Below are 20,146 nucleotides of genomic sequence, written 5' to 3' on the forward strand. Positions count from 1 at the left end.
ATCAGGTGTTGATTTTTTTTGTGTGTGTGTTCTGGTTAACTGGGTTTTATTGGTTTTTTTTTTGTTTGTTTGTTTGTTTTGTTTTTGATTTTTTTTTCAGGTCACAGACCACTCTGTAGATCCTAAAACCTTCCTTTCAAAAAAGTGCACGTCAAACTTTTGCATACATTTTGATAGGGTTTGCATATTTTCTGATCTTTGGGTAAAGACCCCTGCCAATGCCTGATAATTATTTTGAAAACTGTAGTTATAATCTGAAGCTAAGGGACTTCCCTTGGTGGTCCAGTGTTTAAGACTTTGCCTTCCGATGCAGGGGGTGCAGGTTCGGTCCCTGGTCGGGAGCTAAGATCCCACATACCTGGTGGCCAAAAAAAAAAGAAACCCAAACATAAAACAGAAGCAATATTGTAACAAATTAAATAAAGACTTTAAAAATGGTGCACATCAAAAAAAAAATATCTGGAGCTAAAGTGTTACCTTCAGTATATGAATATCTGATGAAAGGAATTTGCTCAATGGTTTTGCAGCATTGGATTTCATTTCAGGGTTGGGCTTCTTTCTAGGAATGGAGGAGTACTCCTGTCTGAGAAAAAAAACCCTCAGATTTTGGGAAGTATAAAAATTATTAATTCAGAGGTGGATTTGCTGTCACATTGGATGGTAGTGCCTATATCCCTGGGGGCTCCTGTTCCCAAGACTGTTTTGATTGTTCCTGTCCACTGCTGGGCATGAGCCTTGAAGTGGTGAATTCATCCTCTGAGGTTGTGTGTCCATTGCTGCAAGAAAAAAAGAAGCAGTAACAAAATCATGCAGCGCAGTGTTTCACAGTGACAGTTTTATGTGGTTGTGTGATGCTGCGGAGTATTGTGTGTGATATCGACCCTTTTCTTTTGAGTCAAAGCCCAGGGTTTTATTGGAGAAGGGAGGCTTCAGAAATAACTGAGTCTACCACAAAATTAAGCCCCTAAATAGTTATCCCATTCTGTCTATTATTAAACTAATTGCTTACAGGAAGTAGTAAAGTACATATATCTATTATATAGTACATACACTTATATCCAGCTTGAGTAATGATTTCTAATTCTAGACTTCTAACCCTTTTTTACCTTACCTTTTGGCACTGAAATTATACTGACACATTCATATTATTGTGAGTGCAGGTGAATTAAAAAGACTTAATACTTGGTTTCTCTGTTGTCATCTACTGGAGAAAGAATAGCTTAAAATAAGAGCATCAGTTCCTCATCCAGAGGGAGGCTGAATATTCCAATTCTAGATCGGCAGTTACTTTGTGTGCTTATTTGAAATACCATTTTTGAACATACTTGGCAACTTAAAGTACCCAATTAGAAAGCTCTGTGGAAAGAGGAAGTCTGCGGGTGTGCAATTAGTCCTTAGGATTCAGAGCATTTCCTTTATGTGTGGAAGGCCATAATATGAAATCACTGGACACAGTAGCTTTATGCCAGGAGCTTAGAATAGAAGGCATTTTCAGGATGGATTATTTCTGTACTCTGGCTCTTCAAATGGTTTACCTAAAGAGGCTTCCAACTCTGTAAAACTACTGATGGTGTGAAAAAAAATTTGGTTCTGTGCTTTCACAAAATTTTAGGTAATTGATAGCCATAACTAGCCATGTGATGAACAATATACAACCATTATACAAGAGTTGCTTAAGTTCCTAGACGCTTTATCTGATTGACAGCCTCACTCCTCCCACCTTGTATTTTATTTTTAAAGAGATAAGGGTTAGGTGCCAGAGAATTCGCCAGATATGGTATTGTTCCTTACAAAATAATTCAGTCTCACTGGGTAGAGCCAGATGAGCTGTACATTCTGAGATTATTTATAGTGTGTATGATAGACTCCAAACACACACTAAGCATTTGATAGCTTTCCTTATTTACAAGTCAGATTCACCTAAGGGATATTATTCTTTTATTTCTCTGGTGATTGAACTGTTCCTTTAAAATAGATCATCAGGGAAGATATAGAGTGACACAAAATTTGTTGGCGGTGAAAATGCAGGACAGATAAGCCTTTTCGTTTTAAATGCTTTGCAACGGAAAAGATTCATTTTATTTAAGTAAAAACACTGCTTTTTGCCTTAGTGAAGTCACATACACACCTGAGTAACACAGTATAGCTACGTGTATGTGAGCATGTGTCTCTTATTTGCCAATTATATAATAGATGCCTTTCATTAAAGTTTGCAGGAAAGTGAATGTCTATTAAGCAAATCCTTTTTCCCTGTAACTTCTGTTGTAGAAATGGTGTTGTCTTCCACTCAGCTGTGAATGTAATGTGTTCTCAGGTAAGAATACCAAGAAGAAAGAAAGAAAGGCGGGGGGTGGGGGGAGGGGAGAAGAGAGAAAAACCCTTTCAATACCATAAATATAAAGGAAACATGAACTTTCCGATGAAGCTTCTGACTGATGCTCAAAGTATAGACTGTCATAGTGTCATAGTTAAGCTATGGTGTATGACTTTAATAATAAAATGGTGACACACAGTAGTATCCCAATTCTGAAGGTGTTGCCCTTTTTCTTCACCCTTCCTCCCATTGTTCCCTTGGGAGAGAGAACCGTCACCAAGGATTTAAGCTAATAGGTTATTTTAACAGCCTCAGCATCCGTGTCTCTGTACTGTATAAACTTGACCTCCAAGTGTTGTTTTAACTTGAAGATGTAAGTTGGATATACTCACCTCTTTCAAAAAACATTTTCTCCTAACCCTTCACCAGTTTGTTCCAAGATCTTTGCGTGAGGAGTGCTAGTGGGTGATACATAATGCCTAGTGGTTGAAACACCCACACTGTTGGCGATAGAATCTCATCTCAGTTCCTTTCAATTAATGTCGATTGTGGTGCAATGTGGATTGTAGAAGGCCCTCCTTTGGGCCCCCAGCCTAAATACCTGACATGGATTAAACACTAAGTGTGTATCATCGGGAGGGAACTATGCTTAACACACGCCGTCTCATCTAATCCTTGCAAAGGCTCCGCATGGTATATATTAGGCCAGTCTCTATTTTACAGGACAGGGAGGCTTAGACTTGTTAAATGATTTGCCCAGAGTCACTCAAAGAATAAGGCAGGGTCAGCATTTGACCCCAGCTCAGATTGGGCTCTGGACCCTGGACGCGTAACTAACACCACACCCCAGGTCTCAGCCTGGGCTGTGCTTTCAGAGTCATCCAGGGACTTTGCAAAATACTGATATGCAAGGATTCAGCATCTCAAGGAGCTGGACTCTGAGCGTCTGTGTCTTGAAGGTTTCACCAGTGACCCTGATGCTCTGTCAGGCAGCCTTGACAATGGCTGAATTCTGTTTAACATGCCCAGTTTAGTTTCTTGCTTGGTTGTTGAACTGCTGAACAAAGGTTTGATCCCCACGATCTTGGAGCCTATAGTCAGGTTAGGGAGATGGATGCAAGGTGCTTGGAGCCTGCAATGTGCCAGGCTCGTTCAGAAGTCTTTAAATTTCAAACTTGGTTCTTAGATGACTCAAGTTCAGAGTTTAGCTAAAGGCATTGTTTTATACCACAAGGAATTTTATCAAATGATATACTTACTGTAAGGGGGAAAGTCTTTCTCTCCATCTGCCAAATTCCACCAGTTCTACTACTGATTGGTCTTGCCAATCAGCTCTAAGAGGTACAAAAATTTCTTGAGCCATAAGTACTGTACTCCGTTGCATATCCTCGTAACACAGATTAAAACACTGATTGGAAGAGAAGTTTAATCATTAGTGCTACCCTCACTCTTCTGAGATTTCAGGTTTCCTTCCCTCACCACCAACTTAATTCTTTGTTCTCTGCTTTCAATTTCAGAAGAACTTTGGAATGTGTGAGAGAAATTAAAATGAAGTTGGGAGAACCAGCAAACATGTCACTGGTGGTGTGGATATAGGGACAACTTGTGAGAAAGTTATTTGAAGCTGGATTATTTAAAATGTGGTCAGCTCATTATGCAGTATTGTAATTACATTTCGCTGCAAATGGGGTCTTGCACTGCATTTTCTGTAAGTTTGGAACTTTTCGGTTGAAGAGAATATTGACACCCACATTTTAAAAAATTAGCCCATCTTTTTCTTGCTAAAAGAAGCCATAGGCATCTGACAAAAGCTCCCTGTTTTAGCATACTCAGTCTTACTATGACTGTATAATGGTTTTCTTTCTGGAGAGTTTTATTCACATTGGTATGATTGAGAAACAGCAGATAGGTCTTATTGGGAAAAAATGGAGAATGTTTCAAATAATAAAGTCAGAAGATTTCTAGTTGTAATCTTAAGACATCTTCTCATGGTGTCTAGTTTTAGAAACAGATATTTTTCTGCCAGGTGTGAAGAACAATGCTTCTTAGGACAGTGGTGAGACTTACCACATGAGATTGTCCTTTTTTGCCTTGTATTATGGTGCATGATGTGAAGGTTTAGAAATAAACACACCTCTGGACACAACAGGATTCCGTTAAGACATTCACTATTTTTAATGCATTTTGCTATTTTGGGCCTGTCATGTTCTTTTCGCATGAGAAAAGCCACCCACTTGCCTTAGTCTGAGGTCAGATATAGCCCTCATTTCTCTATAACGGACTTGATGATGTTATGGTTTTAAAATAACTAAAAATTAACATTTCTTGTCCCCAGGATTATGATGGCAGCCCTCTATCATTTTTATGCTACTAATCACACTCCTCTTTTCAAGAACTACCCCCATCCCCTGGAAGTTAATGACATCACTTAATACACCTAAGTAATACCTGGCTGGAATCCTGTAATGTTTTGTTTTGTTCTCAGCTTTTGTGACAGTGTTAAGAGGAAGGCAAGTAGTGTAGAGGTTGGGCTGAAAGAGGAGAAAATGGAGCAGTTGGAATTCCCCAGGGACAGAGTAAGAGCTTGTTAATACATTAGTGGTGGGAGGGCTTGTGCAGAAGATACCACTGTACAATTAAATGGGGGCTATTAAAAGCACGCCTGCGTCAATTCATTACATGACAGTTGTGATTTCTTTGTAAGCTCCTTTCCGTTTTTCTCCTCCTGGGACTCAGGAGTGCAAAGACTGTCAGGGAAGAGCCACAGTCACTTAGATGCTCGCTCCCTCACTCCCTACCTTGGCTGATTGATGAAAACACTTCATGAGGGTAAAGCCCCCCCCCCATACCTATTTTCATCTGTAGACAATGGGGATGAAGGTAGGGCATCCTAGGGGACCATCTGTTGGTGTGCTCCAAAGTGCACTAGGCTTTATAAGCAGATACCTGTGTAGAAGAAATCTGCTTGGCGATAAAACCAAGTGAGTTTTGTGGGAAATTTTGGGTTAGAACCTTTTTACTCCAAAAGAACACTGAATTTTGTATTTGTCAATCTTATGGAAAAAACTTCAAAAATGTTTCTTTCTTAGGAAAATGATGTGTTTTAAAAATCAGTTGGAATCTGATTACCTGTATCACTTAGAACTTTAAGGCTTGAGTTTAGTGGTTAAGCGTGTTGGATATCAAACGGCGTAGTAAAGATTCTGACCTGGCATCTTTTTTTCATGTCACTTAACTATCAAAGAATATCCCACCTCCCACCGCCACCCCCCGCCCCGTTTCCTTATGGGTAAAATAGGATTCTATAATAGTATGTGTCTTATTATCATTGCTTTGTGAGATTAAATGAGATACAGAATGGAAAGCATTTAGCACAGTGCCTGGCACCGGATAAGTGCCCCCTAAATATTAACTACTTTTTTTTTTAACATCTTTATTGGAGTATAATTGCTTTACAATGGTGTGTTAGTTTCTGCTTTATAACAAAGTGAATCAGTTATACATATACATATATCCCCATATCTCTTCCCTCTTGCATCTCCCTCCCTCCCTATCCCACCCCTCTAGGTGCTCACAAAGCACCGAGCTGATCTCCCTGTGCTATGTGGCTGCTTCCCACTAGCTATCTACCTTACGTTTGGTAGTGTATATATGTCCATGCCTCTCTCTCACTTCATCCCAGCTTACCCTTCCCCCTCCCCATGTCCTCAAGTCCATTCTCTAGTAGGTTTGCGTCTTTATTCCCGTCTTGCCCCTGGGTTCTTCATGAGCTTTTTTTTTTTTTAGATTCCATATATGTGTTAGCATACGTATTTGTTTTTCTCTTTCTGACTTACTTCACTCTGTATGACAGACTCTAGGTCCATCCACCTCACTACAAATAACTCAATTTCGTTTCTTTTTATGGCTGAGTAATATTCCATTGTATGTATGTGCCATATCTTCTTTATCCATTCAACGGTCAATAGACACTTAGGTTGCTTCCATGTCCTGGCTATTGTAAATAGAGCTGCAGTGAACATTGTGGTACATGACTCTTTTTGAATTATGGTTTTCTCAGGGTATATGCCCAGTAGTGGGATTGCTGGGTCATTGGTAGTTCTATTTTTAGTTTTTTAAGGAATGTCCATACTGTTCTTTATAGTGGCTGTATCAATTTACATTCCCACCAACAATGCAAGAGGGTTCCCTTTTCTCCACACACTCTCTGCATATATTGTTTGTAGTTTTTTTGATGATGGCCATTCTGACCAGTGTGAGATGATATCTCATTGTAGTTTTGCTTTGCATTTCTCTAATGATTAATGATGTTGAACATCCTTTCATGTGTTTGTTGGCAATCTGTATATCTTCTTTGGAAAAATGTCTATTTAGGTCTTCTGCCCATTTTTGGATTGGGTTGTTTGTTTTTTTGATATTGAGCTGCATGAACTGCATGTAAATTTTGGAGATTAATCCTTTGTCAGTTGCTGCATTGGCAAATATTTTCTCACATTCTGAGGGTTGTCTTTTCGTCTTGTTTATGGTTTTCTTTGCTGTGCAAAAGCTTTTAAGTTTCATTAGGTCCCATTTGTTTATTTTTGTTTTTTATTTCCATTTCTCTAGGAGGTGGGTCAAAAGGGATCTGGCTGTGATTTATATCATAGAGTGTTCTGCCTATGTTTTCCTCTAAGAATTTTATACTATCTGGCCTTATATTTAGGTCTTTAATCTATTTTGAGTTGATTTTTGTGTATGGTGTTAGGAAGTCTTCTAATTTCATTCTTTTACATGTAGCTGTCCAGTTTTCCCAGCACCACTTATTGAGGAGGCTGTCTTTTCTCCATTGTATATTCTTGCCTCCTTTATCAAAGATAAGGTGACCATATTTATCTCTGGGCTTTCTATCCTGTTCCATTGATCTATATTTCTGTTTTTGTGCCAGTACCATACTGTCTTGATTACTGTACCTTTGTAGTATAGTCTGAAGTCAGGGAACCTGATTCCTCCAGCTCTGTTTTTGTTTCTCAAGATTGCTTTGGCTTTTCAGGCTCTTTTGTGTTTCCATACAAATTATGAAATTTTTTGTTCTAGTTCTGTGAAAAATGCCATTGGTAGTTTGATAGGGATTGCATTGAATCTGTAGATTGCTTTGGGTAGTAGAGTCATTTTCACAATGTTGATTCTTCCAATCTAAGAACATGGTATATCTCTCCATCTATCTGTATCATCTTTAATTTCTTTCATCAGTGTCTTATAATTTTCTGCATACAGGTCTTTTGTCTCCTTAGGTAGGTTTATTCCTAGATATTTTATTCTTTTTGTTGCGATGGTAAATGGGAGTGTTTTCTTAATTTCACTTACAGATTTTTCATCATTAATGTACAGGAATGCAAGCGATTTCTGTGCATTAATTTTGTTTCCTGCTACTTTACCATATTCATTGATTAGCTCTAGTAGTTTTCTGGTAGCATCTTTAGGATTCCCTATGTATAGTATCATGTGATCTGCAAACAGTGACAGCTTTACTTCTTCTTTTCCGATTTGGATTCCTTTTATTACTTTTTCTTCTCTGACTGCTGTGGCTAAAAATTCCAAAACTATGTTGAATAATAGTGGTTAGAGTGGACAACCTTGTCTTGTTCCTGATCTTAGAGGAAATGGTTTCAGTTTTTCACCGTTGAGAATGATATTGGCTGTGGGTTTGTCATATATGGCCTTTATTATGTTGAGGAAAGTTCCCTCTATGCCTACTTTCTGGAGGGTTTTTATCATAAATGGGTGTTGCATTTTGTCGATAGCTTTCTCTGCATCTATTGAGATGATCATGTGGTTTTTCTCTTTCAGTTTGTTAATGTGGTGTATCACATTGATTGATTTGCCTATATTGAAGAATCCTTGCATTCCTGGGATAAACCCCACTTGATCATGGTGTAGGATCCTTTTAATGTGCTGTTGGATTCTGTTTGCTAGTATTTTGTTGAGGATTTTTGCATCTATGTTCATCAGTGATATTGGCCTGTAGTTTTCTTTCTTTGTGACATCTTTGTCTGGTTTTGGTATCGGTGATGGTGGCCTCGTAGAATGAGTTTGGCAGTGTTCCTCCCTCTGCTATATTTTGGAAGAGTTTGAGAAGGATAGGTGTTAGGTCTTCTCTAAATGTTACATAGAATTCGCCTGTGAAGCCATCTGGTCCTGGGCTTTTGTTTGTTGGAAGATTTTTAATCACAGTTTCAATTTCAGTGCTTGTGATTGGTCTGCTTATATTTTCTATTTCTTCCTGGTTCAGTCTCAGAAGGTTGTGCATTTCTAAGAATTTGTCCATTTCTTCCAGGTTATTCATTTTTTTGGCATATAGTTGCTTGTAGTAATCTCTCATGATCCTTTGTATTTCTGCAGTGTCAGTTGTTACTTTTCCTTTTTCATTTTTAATTCTGTGGATTTGAGTCTTCTCCCTTTTTTTCTTGAGTCTGGCTAATGGTTTAACAATTTTGTTTCTCTTCTCAAAGAACCAGCTTTTAGTTTTATTGATCTTTGCTGTAGTTTCCTTCATTTCTTTTTCATTTATTTCTGATCTGATCTTTATGATTTCTTTCCTTCTGCTAACTTTGGGATATTTTTGTTTTTCTTTCTCTAATTGCTTTAGGTGTAAGGTTAGGTTGTTTATTTGAGATGTTTCTTGTTTCTCAAGGTAGGATTGTATAGCTATAAACTTCCCTCTTAGAACTGCTTTTGCTGCATCCCATAGGTTTTGGGCCATAGTGTTTCCATTGTCATTTGTTTTTAGGTATTTTTTGGTTTCCTCTTTGATTTCTTCAGTGATCTCTTGGTTATTAAGTACTGTATTGTTTAGCCTCCATGTGTTTGTATTTTTTACAGAGTTTTTCCTGTAATTGATATCTAGTCTCATAACATTGTTGTCAGAAAAGATACTTGATATGATTTAATTTTCTTAAATTTACCAAGGCTTGATTTGTGACCCAAGGTATGATCTATCCTAGAGAATGTTCCGTGAGCACTTGAGAAGAAAGTGTATTCTGTTGTTTTTGGATGGAATGTCCTATAAATATCAATTAAGTCCATCTTGTTTAATGTATCATTTAAAGCTTGTGTTTCCTTATTTATTTTCATTTTAGATGATCTCTCCATTGGTGAAAGTGGGGTGTTAAAGTCCCCTACTATGATTGTGTTACTGTCGATTTCCCCTTTTATGGCTGTTAGTATTTGCCTTATGTACTGAGGTGCTCTTATGTTGGGTGCATAAATATTTTCTACTGTTATATCTTTTTCTTGGGATTGATCCCTTCATCATTATGTAGTGTCCTTCTTTGTCTCTTGTAATAGTCTTTGTTTTAAAGTGCATTTTGTCTGATATGAGAATTGCTACTCTAGCTTTCTTTCGATTTCCATTTGCATGGAATATCTTTTTCCATCCCCTTACTTTCAGTCTGTATGTGTCCCTAGGTTTGAAGTGGGTCTCTTGTAGACAGCTTATATATGGGTCTTGTTTTTGTATCCATTCAGCCAGTCTATGTCTTTTGGTTGGATCATTTATCCATTTAAATTTAAGGTAGTTATCTATATGTATGTTCCTTTTACCATTTTCTTAATTGTTTTGGGTTTGTTATTGTAGGTCTTTTCCTTCTCTTGTGTTTCCTGCCTAGAGAAGTTCCTTTATCATTTGTTGTAAAGCTGGGTTGGTGGTGCTGAATTCTCTTAGCTTTTGCTTGTCTGTAAAGGTTTTAATTTCTCTGTCAAATCTGAATGAGATCCTTGCTGGGTAGGGTAATCTTGGTTGTAGGTGTTTTCCCTTTCATCACTTTAAGTTTGTCCTGCCAGTCCCTTCTGGCTTGCAGAGTTTCTGCTAAAAGATCAGCTGTTAACCTTATGGGGATTCCCTTGTATGTTATTTGTTGTTTTTCCCTTGCTGTTTTTAATATTTTTTCTTTGTATTTAATTTTTGATAGTTTGATTAATATGTGTCTTGACATGCTTCTCCTTGGATTTATCTTGTATGGGACTCTCTGTGCTTCGCGTATTTGATTAACTATTTCCTTTCTCATATTAGGGAAGTTTTCACCTATAAGCTGTTCAAATATTTTCTCAGTCCCTTTCTTTTTCTCTTCTTCTTCTGGGACCCCTATAATTCGAATGTTGGTGCATTTAATGTTGTCCCAGATGTCGCTGAGACTGTCCTCAATTCTTTTCATTTTTTTTTTCTTTATTCTGCTCTGTGGTAATTATTTCCACTCTTTTATCTTACAGGTCAGTTACCGTTCTTCTGCCTCAGTTATTCTGCTATTGATCCCTTCTAGAGTATTTTTAATTTCATTTATTGAGTTGTTCATCGTTGTTTGTTTCATCTTTAGTTCTTCTAGGTCCTTGTTAAATGTTTCTTGCATTTTGTCCATTCTCTTTCCAAGATTTTGGATCATCTTCAGTATCATTACTCTGAATTCTTTTTCAGGTAGGCTACCTATTTCCTCTTCGTTTGGTCTGATAGGTTTTCACCTTGCTCCTTCATCTGCTGAGTGTTTCTCTGTCTTCTCATTTTGCTTAATGTACTGTTTTTGGGGTCTTGTTTTCACAGGCTGCAGGTTTGTAGTTCGCATTGTTTTTGTTGTCTGTCCCCAGTGGCTAAGGTTGGTTCAGTGGGTTGTGTAGGCTTCCTGGTGGAGGGGTTTAGTGCCTGTGTTCTGGTGGATGTGGCTGGATCTTGTCTTTCTGGTGGGCAGGTCCACGTCTGGTGGTGTGTTTTGGGGTGTCTGTGGACTTATTATGATTTAATGGATGGGATTGTGTTCCTGTCTTGCTCATTGTTTGGCATAGGGTGTCCAGCACTGGAGCTTGCTGGTCATTGAGTGGAGCTGGGTCTTGGCGTTGAGATGGAAATCTCTAGGAGATTTTTGCTGTTTGATATTACATGGAGCTGGGAGGTCTCTTGTGGACCAATGTCCTGAACTTGGCTGTCCCACCTCAGAGGCACAGCCCTGGCAGCTGGCTGGAGTACCAACAGCGTATCATCCACACGACTCAGAATAAAAAGGAGAAAAAAAGAAAGAAAGAAAGAAGAAGAAAAAATAAAATAAAGTTATTAAAAGAAAAAATAATTATTAAAAATTTTTTTTAAGTAATAAAAAAAAAAAGCGAGCAACCAAACCAAGAAACAAATCCACCAACGATAACAAGTGCTAAAAACTATACTGAAACAAACAAACAAAAAACCGGACAGAGAGAACCGTAGGACAAATGGTAAAAGCAAAGCTATACAGACAAAATCACACACAGAAGCATACACATTCACACTCACAAAAAAGAGAAGAAGGAAAAAATATATATACATCGTTGCTCCCAGAGTCCACCTCCTCAATTTGGGGTGATTCGTTGTCCCTTCAGGTATTCCACAGATGTAGGTACATCAAGTTGATTGTGGAGCTTTAATCCGCTGCTCCTGAGGCTGCTGGGGGAGATTTCCCTTTCTCTTCTTTGTTTGCACATCTCCTGGGGTTCAGCTTTGGATTTGGCCCCGCCTCTGCGTGTGGGTCACCTGAGGGCACCTGTTCTTTGCTCAGACAGGACGGGGTTAAAGGAGCAGCTGATTTGGGGGCTCTGGCTCACTCAGGTCGGGTACAGAGTGTGGGGCGAGCCTGCGGCGACAGCGGCCGGCTGGACGTTGCACCAGCCTGAGGCGTGCTGTGCGTTCTCCCGGGTATGTTGTCCCAGGGTCACAGGACCCTGGCAGTGGCGGGCTGCACAGGCTCCCGGGAGGGGAGGTGTGGATAGTGACCTGTGTTCGCACACAGGCTTCTTGGTGGCGGCGGCAGCAGCCTTAGCATCTCATGCCCGTCTCTGGGGTCCGCGCTGACAGCCGCGGCTCGCGCCCGTCTCTGGCCCTCCTTTAAGCAGCGCTCTTAATCCCCTCTCCTCACGCACCAGGAAACAAAGAGAGAAGAAAACGTCTCTTGCCTCTTCGGCAGGTCCAGACCTTTTCCCAGACTCCCTCCCGTATAGCCGTGGCGCACTAGCCCCTTTCAGGCTGTGTTCACGCCGCCAACCCCAGTCCTCTCCCTGCGCTCCGACCAAAGCCCGAGCCTCAGCTCCCAGCCCTGCCCGCCCCGGCGGGTGAGCAGACAAGCCTCTCAGGCTGGTGAGTGCCGGTCGGCCCTGATCCTCTGTGCGGGAATCTCTCTGCTTTGTCCTCTACACCCCTGTGGCTGCGCTCTCCTTTGTGGCTCCGAAGCTTTCCCCCTGCGCCACTTGCAGTCTCCGCCCGCAAAGGGGCTTCTAGTGTGTGGAAACCTTTCCTCCTTCACAGCTCCCTCCCACTGGTGCAGGTCCCATCCCTATCCTTTTGTCTCTGTTTTTTCTTTTTCCCTTCCCGGGTACGTGGGGAGTTTCTGGCCTTTTGGTAAGTCTGAGGTCTTCTGCCAGCGTTCAGTAGGTGTTCTGTAGGAGTTGTTCCACGTGTAGATATATTTCTGATGTATCTGTGGGGAGGAAGGTGATCATGTCTTACTCTTCTGCCATCTTGAGGCTCCTCTCCTCCCATGCACTCACTGTCATGGGCTCTTGCTCCAACTCAACTACTATTATTACCAATTTAATTTTAGGACCCCCACACTCCCGAAAAAAAGACAAGTGGTCTCATCTACCTATTGAAGGGTAAGACTGTGAGGAAGCTGAGACCTAGAGATGATGTATTAGTTAGTAGAAGAGCCAGAATTAGAATTCAAATCTATGGACTTCCCTGGTGGCGCAGTGGTTAAGAATCCGTCTGCCAATGCAGGGGACATGGGCTTGATCCCTGGTCTGGAAAGATCCCACATGCCGCGGAGCAACTAAGCCTGTGTGCCACAACTACTGACACCGTGTGCCACAACTACTGAAGTCCGTACACTTAGAGCCCAGGCTCCTCAGTAAGAAAAGCCACCACAATGAGAAGCCCGTGCACCGCAAAGAAGAGTTGCCCGTGCTCATGGCAACTGGAGAAAGCCCGCGTGCAGCAACGAAGACCCAATGTAGCCAAAAATAAATAAAATAAAATAAATTAAAAAGAAAAATGAATCCAAATCTATGGCTTCCCATTGGACTATAGTAGCGTCTCCCATAGTATGAGGCTGCTCTGTATTTTGTAAAGGAGGATGTATGTGCCCTATTGAATTCTGCCTCATTTTCCTGGGTATTACACAGCTCACAGGGATTGTATGAACTTCTCCATTTGGCCTCAACCCCTTTTCCAGCCCCTATTATTACATATGAGGTATGATTTTTATATATTTAAGAATATAGTTTTAAGTTTTCCATTGCTCAGGTTCTTTTGGGGGCAGAAATCCCTGCTCTTTTGAAGGTATTATCATTGAGTTTTAAAAGAAGTACCTTCAGAGAAAAATTCATCCTTTTTGATTATGCCCGAGGCCTGCAGAACACCATTTAAACAAGTGATAAAAAAAAAAGGGCAAGTATTTGATTAAAACCAATCTCCCCTTAAAGACTAACGTTTCAATCTCCATCAGGCCTTCCTCAAGGGAACCTCAGTGTGTTTCGCTGATGGCCAGATCCAGTTTATGGGGAGGTAAAAGAAAAGGCAATTATTTAAAAAATTCATCTGTTAACTTACAGACTTGATATATTGTATCTAAAAAGTGATGTTAGATAATAGATGTCCCAGTGCTTAAATGGTTTTGCCATACCATCTTACGGGATAACCTGAACAAACTTTTTGGCCAACCCAGTACTTCAGGGAAATAGCTATTTCATCAGGTTTCAGAATGGCGTGAAGTTCTCATTGATAAATGGCATTGACAGGTGAGTGACATTCATCAGCTGAATAACTGAGGAAGCACAGATGATTTGAACCAGTGGTGACATCCTCCATACAGTTTTCTGCATTGCTTTGGTGACTATCTGAGGTCTCTGCCGAATAGACACTGATATTCATGTTTCCAATTCAGATCATAGCATTTGCTATTTCCTTCCACGGCCTGCTGTAGCCTCTGCCGCTCGCCTCACCCCAACCTAATTTTTTCTCACCTTTATCTCTTTCAAGACTCAGCTATAGCAGCACCCCTGAGAAAGCGCTTCTTGCCTTCCTCTGTCCATCCATACTGGGTTCGAGACCCCTCTCTTTGGGGTTCCGTAGCACCTTACTCTTGCTGCTTCTCCTGGCCCTTACCGTGCAGTATTATAATTACATTAACATCATCTGTTTAGTCGTCTCTTTTTCCTATTAATCCTCCGGCTCTTTGGGGACAGAGACCCCTTTTATCTTTTTACGTAGTGCCTTGTGGGGTGCCTGATGGCAGTAGTGAATGTTCATTGAATAAACGAATGAATCACCTTCTGCCAAAACCTGGCTTCACTGAGTTTATGGGCCCTAGTAACCTTTTGTAAATGGAACTATTTTTATATAATTAGCCATTTCTCTTCTTCCTGTCTGCTGAAGTAATTTTTTATTTCCACGTAAATCTTGTTGTGCCCACTCCCCTCTGACTGCCTCCCAACCCCATACCCAATGTGGCTCATGCTTTATTTTACTTTTTAAATTTTTGGAAGGGTGTAAAGTACAAGAGAGAATATAATGTGGGCTAAATCCCAGGGCTATTCAACTCGACTAGACCCTTTTAGCCTTCCAGAATGTTGAGAAAGTAATTAGTGAGGGGGGGGGGGGAGTGTTAGAAGAAATGGCTACGATTCTTTGTATCCGAAAGAATGTTTCTCCTTGGTGATTGTCACCCTTCTGAATAAATCCTTAAGTAAAGTACAAAAACACCAGCGGGCCAAACAATGACCAGCGGCTCTCCCTTTGGGATTGCAATCCCTTGTATGGCTAAGTTCAGAAATGGGTTTCCTGTTCAGAGTTTTGATGAGTCATAATGTTGAGTGGCAGGGTAACCTTTGAACTTTCTGCTTTTTTGACATCAAAAGGAATTCTGCGCTTTACCAAAAAAAAGTTTTATTCAAGGAATTAATACTCTTAAGGCACAGAGGGAAATTAGCATCAGACTTGTGGACATGATGGAAAAATTAGTATCTTTCATTTGCTCAATTTCTTTGGATTATAGTTTTTTGTTTTTTAAGATGGAGAGGTCAGATTTCCCTAGGTTTTCAGTATGTTGCTTTTAATACCCATAAAATTATTTTTCCTGTGTAAAATTGGATTTGATGAAAGTGGGTTTTTTTTTGAATGACTTGAGTCCCCTGATTCTTCAGTACATCTAATGGTGTTCATTCTACTCACGAAAAATCTTGACTCCGAGGGACAAGTTTTTAGTAGCATTTTTATAGCATATGACAACTTTTATAGCAAAAATAGGAATCAGTAAGTGTGTGTGCTTTTAGCATAACTAAAACTTTTCGTCATGGAATTTAAAATCTTAACTCGTTTTGGCAGCAAATTTTTGCACATAGTAGGTTCTTAACATTGAATTGAATACATTTGGACTATTCTTTATGTTCTCAGTGTCTAAGCCATGTTTCAGTGTGTCCTTCACTTCACTCCTGAGTTGTTTTTTTCTATGCATTGGGAAATGTATCATGCTTGGCTTTCCTATTCTTAATTTTTAAAAAAGCTAAACACATCCATCACTCAGCATTTCCTATTTATGAGAAAGAGTGATTTAAATTTTTCCAGCATGGTTTGATGTGATGTGTATTGTAACCAGAGGTCACTATTTGTTCATTTTACATTCTTCTTTACCCTCCATTTTTAGAAAAATGACTTATTTATTATGGAAAATGCCTTCCATAATGACCTTTGGGACTGAGATTTTTTTTTTCTAAAATGGTCTTGACCTAGGAAGGCTTATTATGAAAATTTAAAAATTTAATCAAATGCCCCTCATCCTTCAACAGATAAATAGTAAGGTCAGAAAGGGTTTGAAGGGAAACTTGTAGAGTCAAAAGGACTTAAAAGATTGACAACTTTTGTTTTTAAAAATGGGCAAGACAAAATCTTCATGTCTTGGGTGATTTGGGAAGCATCCTTGGGTGATAAAACTATAAAGAAATGCAAAATATGATGACTTAAAAGTAATCTATAAATATGTTGCCAGGAGTGCATAGAATGAACACTCATGTTATGACAGAAACATTTTGGTATTCGTTCGTATTCTAATTTTTAAAGAAAACACAAGTGAAATCAGATTATAGGCTATAGGTACAGATTTTAATTGTTGCTAATGTGACAGTGCTGAGTTCTTAACAAAAATATATGGAATATTTTCTGAGGTATGGACCTAACAGAGATACTAGCTAGAAAAGTGACCCTATTATTTTTTTAAATTGTGAAGTAAATTTACTATCGCTTTGTTTGCTATTTATTACTAGAGTCTCTGTGTTAATTCTGATTTTATTGCTTTTCAGCATAACTAAGACCTAAGTCTCCTGCTGAATCCTGCTTGATTTTGTGATTTCTTTTGCTTTGGTCATTAGTTCTGTGTTATTGAGCAGCTTCACAATGCCATGCCTTGCACTAGGGCTACAGTGGTTAAATACAACAAGGTAACCCTGCTTCTAAGGCTCTCCCAGGACAGAGTCTTGAATAGTAAGTAAAAATAATGAGTAAGGACTCATTATTTTTGCTCTAAAAGTTTATAGCGCTCCATCTACAACAGCATTACTGGGGTCTATGGCTTTATGCATTTTGTCCCCATTTGGTGGGATTTTGCCCAGCGTGGTCTCAGCTGAATCTTCAACAGGGAAACCTCTGAGCTGGGCCCTAGGGGATTGTGCAGAGCCTGGTGGCAGTTGTGGACGACTTGTGAAAGCCTGAAGCTGGAAGCTTACTGCTCATGGGTGACCTTTTTCTTGTGTGGCACAACCCTTGGCATTCCTAACATACGACCTTGAAAGACAGTTTATTGCCTCTTAGGAATTCCGGACATCATCGGAATCCCTTGTTTATATTATTTTTCAAAATACAATCAAAAATGCACTTTTTGGAAGAAAACTGAACCTGTTTATTTAACTGCGATGGCTTGGACTTTTCTAGGTGTTGTTTCTTTAATTGAAAATTCTGTCTGGAAACGGATTTTTCGTCTCCCTTCCCTTCTCTCTAGTTTTAAAAGGGGGAAAATTGGAACATTGCTTTCCAAACATTTTAATAGAAACAATCCCCAGAGTGAAATCTATATGAAGTCTTTAATTATTTTTATTATTATTATTCTATTTTTATTATCCTATTAATAATTGTTGACTTCCTGCCTATAGGAAGTAAAAAACTACAGTATAATTTCCATTTGGTTGCACACTTTTGTAATCTAATTGCAAGATAAAAATAATTTCAGGAAATAATTAATTTTTCTAAAAGAGAGGTGTCTCTAGCTCCTAAAAAGTCTATAGGGCCTTCATTCATCAGACACTTCTTTATAATAATAGTAGCTCATGTTTTTTGAGCACTTACTCTGTGCTAGGGATTGGACCTCCTGCAGGATCTACAAGGCATTCAAACTGCTCTTGGGCATGAGGGTGAATAACACAGCTTTTGGCCTCCAAATGCTCAAAGATGGAGAGTATGCTGTGGGGAGAGGGGTCGAGACAGACACATTCACAGGAGGAATAATTACTGAGTGATAACGGAAGTGCATGCAAAGCCTTTGAAAGTAACAGAGAAAGAGAGGGACACGCTGAGAACTCTTTAATGTTTACATTTGTTGTTAAAATTCATCCAAAGCAGCCAATCATCTCTACCTTCTCTGGCATGAAAGTCCAAAGTGATTACAGTGGATGAGGTTCAAAACTTCACCACTGACACCATTTCCTTTCCCTTCTAGAAGGGGAATGTAAAGGAGAAAGTGAAATTGGTTCTTGAAAGCGGGATACCTAACATTTACATTTAAAAGCGACCAAGTTTGTGTTTCGTGGATTTAGGGATCTTACAATTCTTGTATTATCAACTGGTGACTTTTCTACGAGAATCTTTTGGAATGATTTTATGTTTTGTTTCAGAAATATGCTTCCCTTGACCCTGAATTATGATAGTGGGGATATATAAATCTACCCCCAACCTAAAGCATAATGCTAGTTGTATTTATTTTCTCTTTTCAGTGTATAAAATGTAAAAGAATACAGAATAACTGCCGCATACAGTACAAATACCAACTCCTTCTTCAAAGGAACTTTGTTTAAATAACGAGAAACTGGGGTCCTTAGTACCGTTACTTAGTATACAGCATCCCCTCATTATAAACATTTCCCTGCCTCCCATGTACTCCTGAGGCTTCCTTAAGATGTATGGATTGGCTTCTTTTCCTTCGTATGGCGGAAACCTGAGAGTAGAGACACAACACAACTGAGGTTCCTAAAAGTACAGACGCTTGGGTCCAGCCAAGTCTTGATTCAAGTTAGAATTCCCTGGCTCTTTCCTTTGTCAGATGCAAACACTGCACAGCCTGGTGTCTCAGAGCCTAAGACTTTGGGTGCTTTGTGAAAGATTCTTTTTCAGATGCCCCTGGAAAGACGTTGCAGATAAAAGATGATTGGAGCTCCATTTTCTTGGTCAAGGTTAAAATAATAACATTTGTCAAATGTTAACCATGCCATTATATTTGAGAGGAAAAAAAAAAAACTTTCAGGAGAAAAAAAAATGTCCTTTAAGAGTGTGGGGGAATTGAAACCGCACCATCCCAGTCGTGTTTTATTGTAGTCATCGGAAATGAATGGGACTGGTATACATACCTACTGGAATGGATCGAAATAAAACGCCTACCCAGTTCTCCTCTCCCCGAGAAGCCCAACCTCCTGTGGTCCAGATTTTCATATTCCTCCCAATTTGCCCCAGAGCATGCTGTGGCCCTCATCCATCTTTTTTGCATTTAACAAAGTTGTAAAGGGATTTATATGCTTTCCATTAGTCTTAGCAAAGCTGCTGTCATGAATATTTAATAGAGAGTACAGTTTTTTTTTTTTTTTCTTTCTTTCCCAGCCCCCCGCCCCGACTTGCCCGTCTCTCTCGCCAGCCAGGAGCAATGTACATATCTCAGCCTCGCACCCCTGGCCCGATCCCAAAGTGGCACTGGGCTCTCTCAATTCAAAGCCTTGACTCCGTAAGGCAATGACTGGCTTTTCTCTTTTTCCTTTTCTGCACCGGTTCTCCCTTCCTTGTTCTCTTTCGGTCTCCTCTCCCCTCTCCCCGCTGGAATTGCTGTCCGTTTCTCGGTGGCTTGGGTGGCGCGGGGGACCGGCGTGCGTAGGGCTCTGCTTCCGCCAGGCCTCCAGCGTCCTCCTCTCCCGCTGCAGACCAGCCGCCCCCTAGTACCCCCGGCCGGTCTTTTCCTTTGAACTTCACTGAAGCACAATAGCTGCCCTGCAACTTCGCTGGGGCTCCCTTGGATGCATTCCTGACACTTGCACGGGTCGCTGGTCTTTTTCTCTTTGCAACAGCAAAAAGGATGAATGTCTGGGACAGAAAATGACTTTTGAAGACGCTAAAAGATTTACCGTGTCTAGAGCAACCTCTGAACTTTGTGGTTGTTATCTCAGAAAAATGCACTTTTCCTACTGGTGGCTTAGATCATTTCTCATCCTTCTACCCTCCTTCCCTTCCTCCCCTGATCCCAGCGTTTACTTAGGGAATTTCCCCATTTGGTTCTCACCCCATCCCACCCTCCTTCCCTTCCCTTTTTTCCTTTATGCTTTATCTCCTCCTGGGCCCGGGGAATGAGAGGCTCATAAAGGCAAGGATCTGTCGGAGGGAACTGAAGAATTAAATCCTTCTCTGCAGGGGAAGGTTAAGGGCACTGGAGCCCCTTCTCCCTCCCAGTGAAGTCAGGCCTGTCTGAATGCCCCATCTCCAGGTACCTGCCCTAAAGGGTTGCTTGAAAGATTGGACCAGGAAATCCATACAAAATGTTTAAT

The 20,146-nt window shown here is 40.1% G+C and overlaps 1 protein-coding gene across 1 annotated transcript in view; it reads left to right on the forward strand.

The window, feature by feature from the left end:
* The window catches only part of EXT1 (exostosin glycosyltransferase 1), a 292,058-nt gene that overhangs the window by 22,548 nt on the left and 249,364 nt on the right, over positions 1-20,146 (forward strand). The gene's annotated exons all lie outside the window — the stretch shown is intronic.

The sequence above is a fragment of the Pseudorca crassidens genome, chromosome 17 (assembly GCF_039906515.1).
Source record: "Pseudorca crassidens isolate mPseCra1 chromosome 17, mPseCra1.hap1, whole genome shotgun sequence".
Lineage (NCBI taxonomy): Eukaryota > Metazoa > Chordata > Mammalia > Artiodactyla > Delphinidae > Pseudorca > Pseudorca crassidens.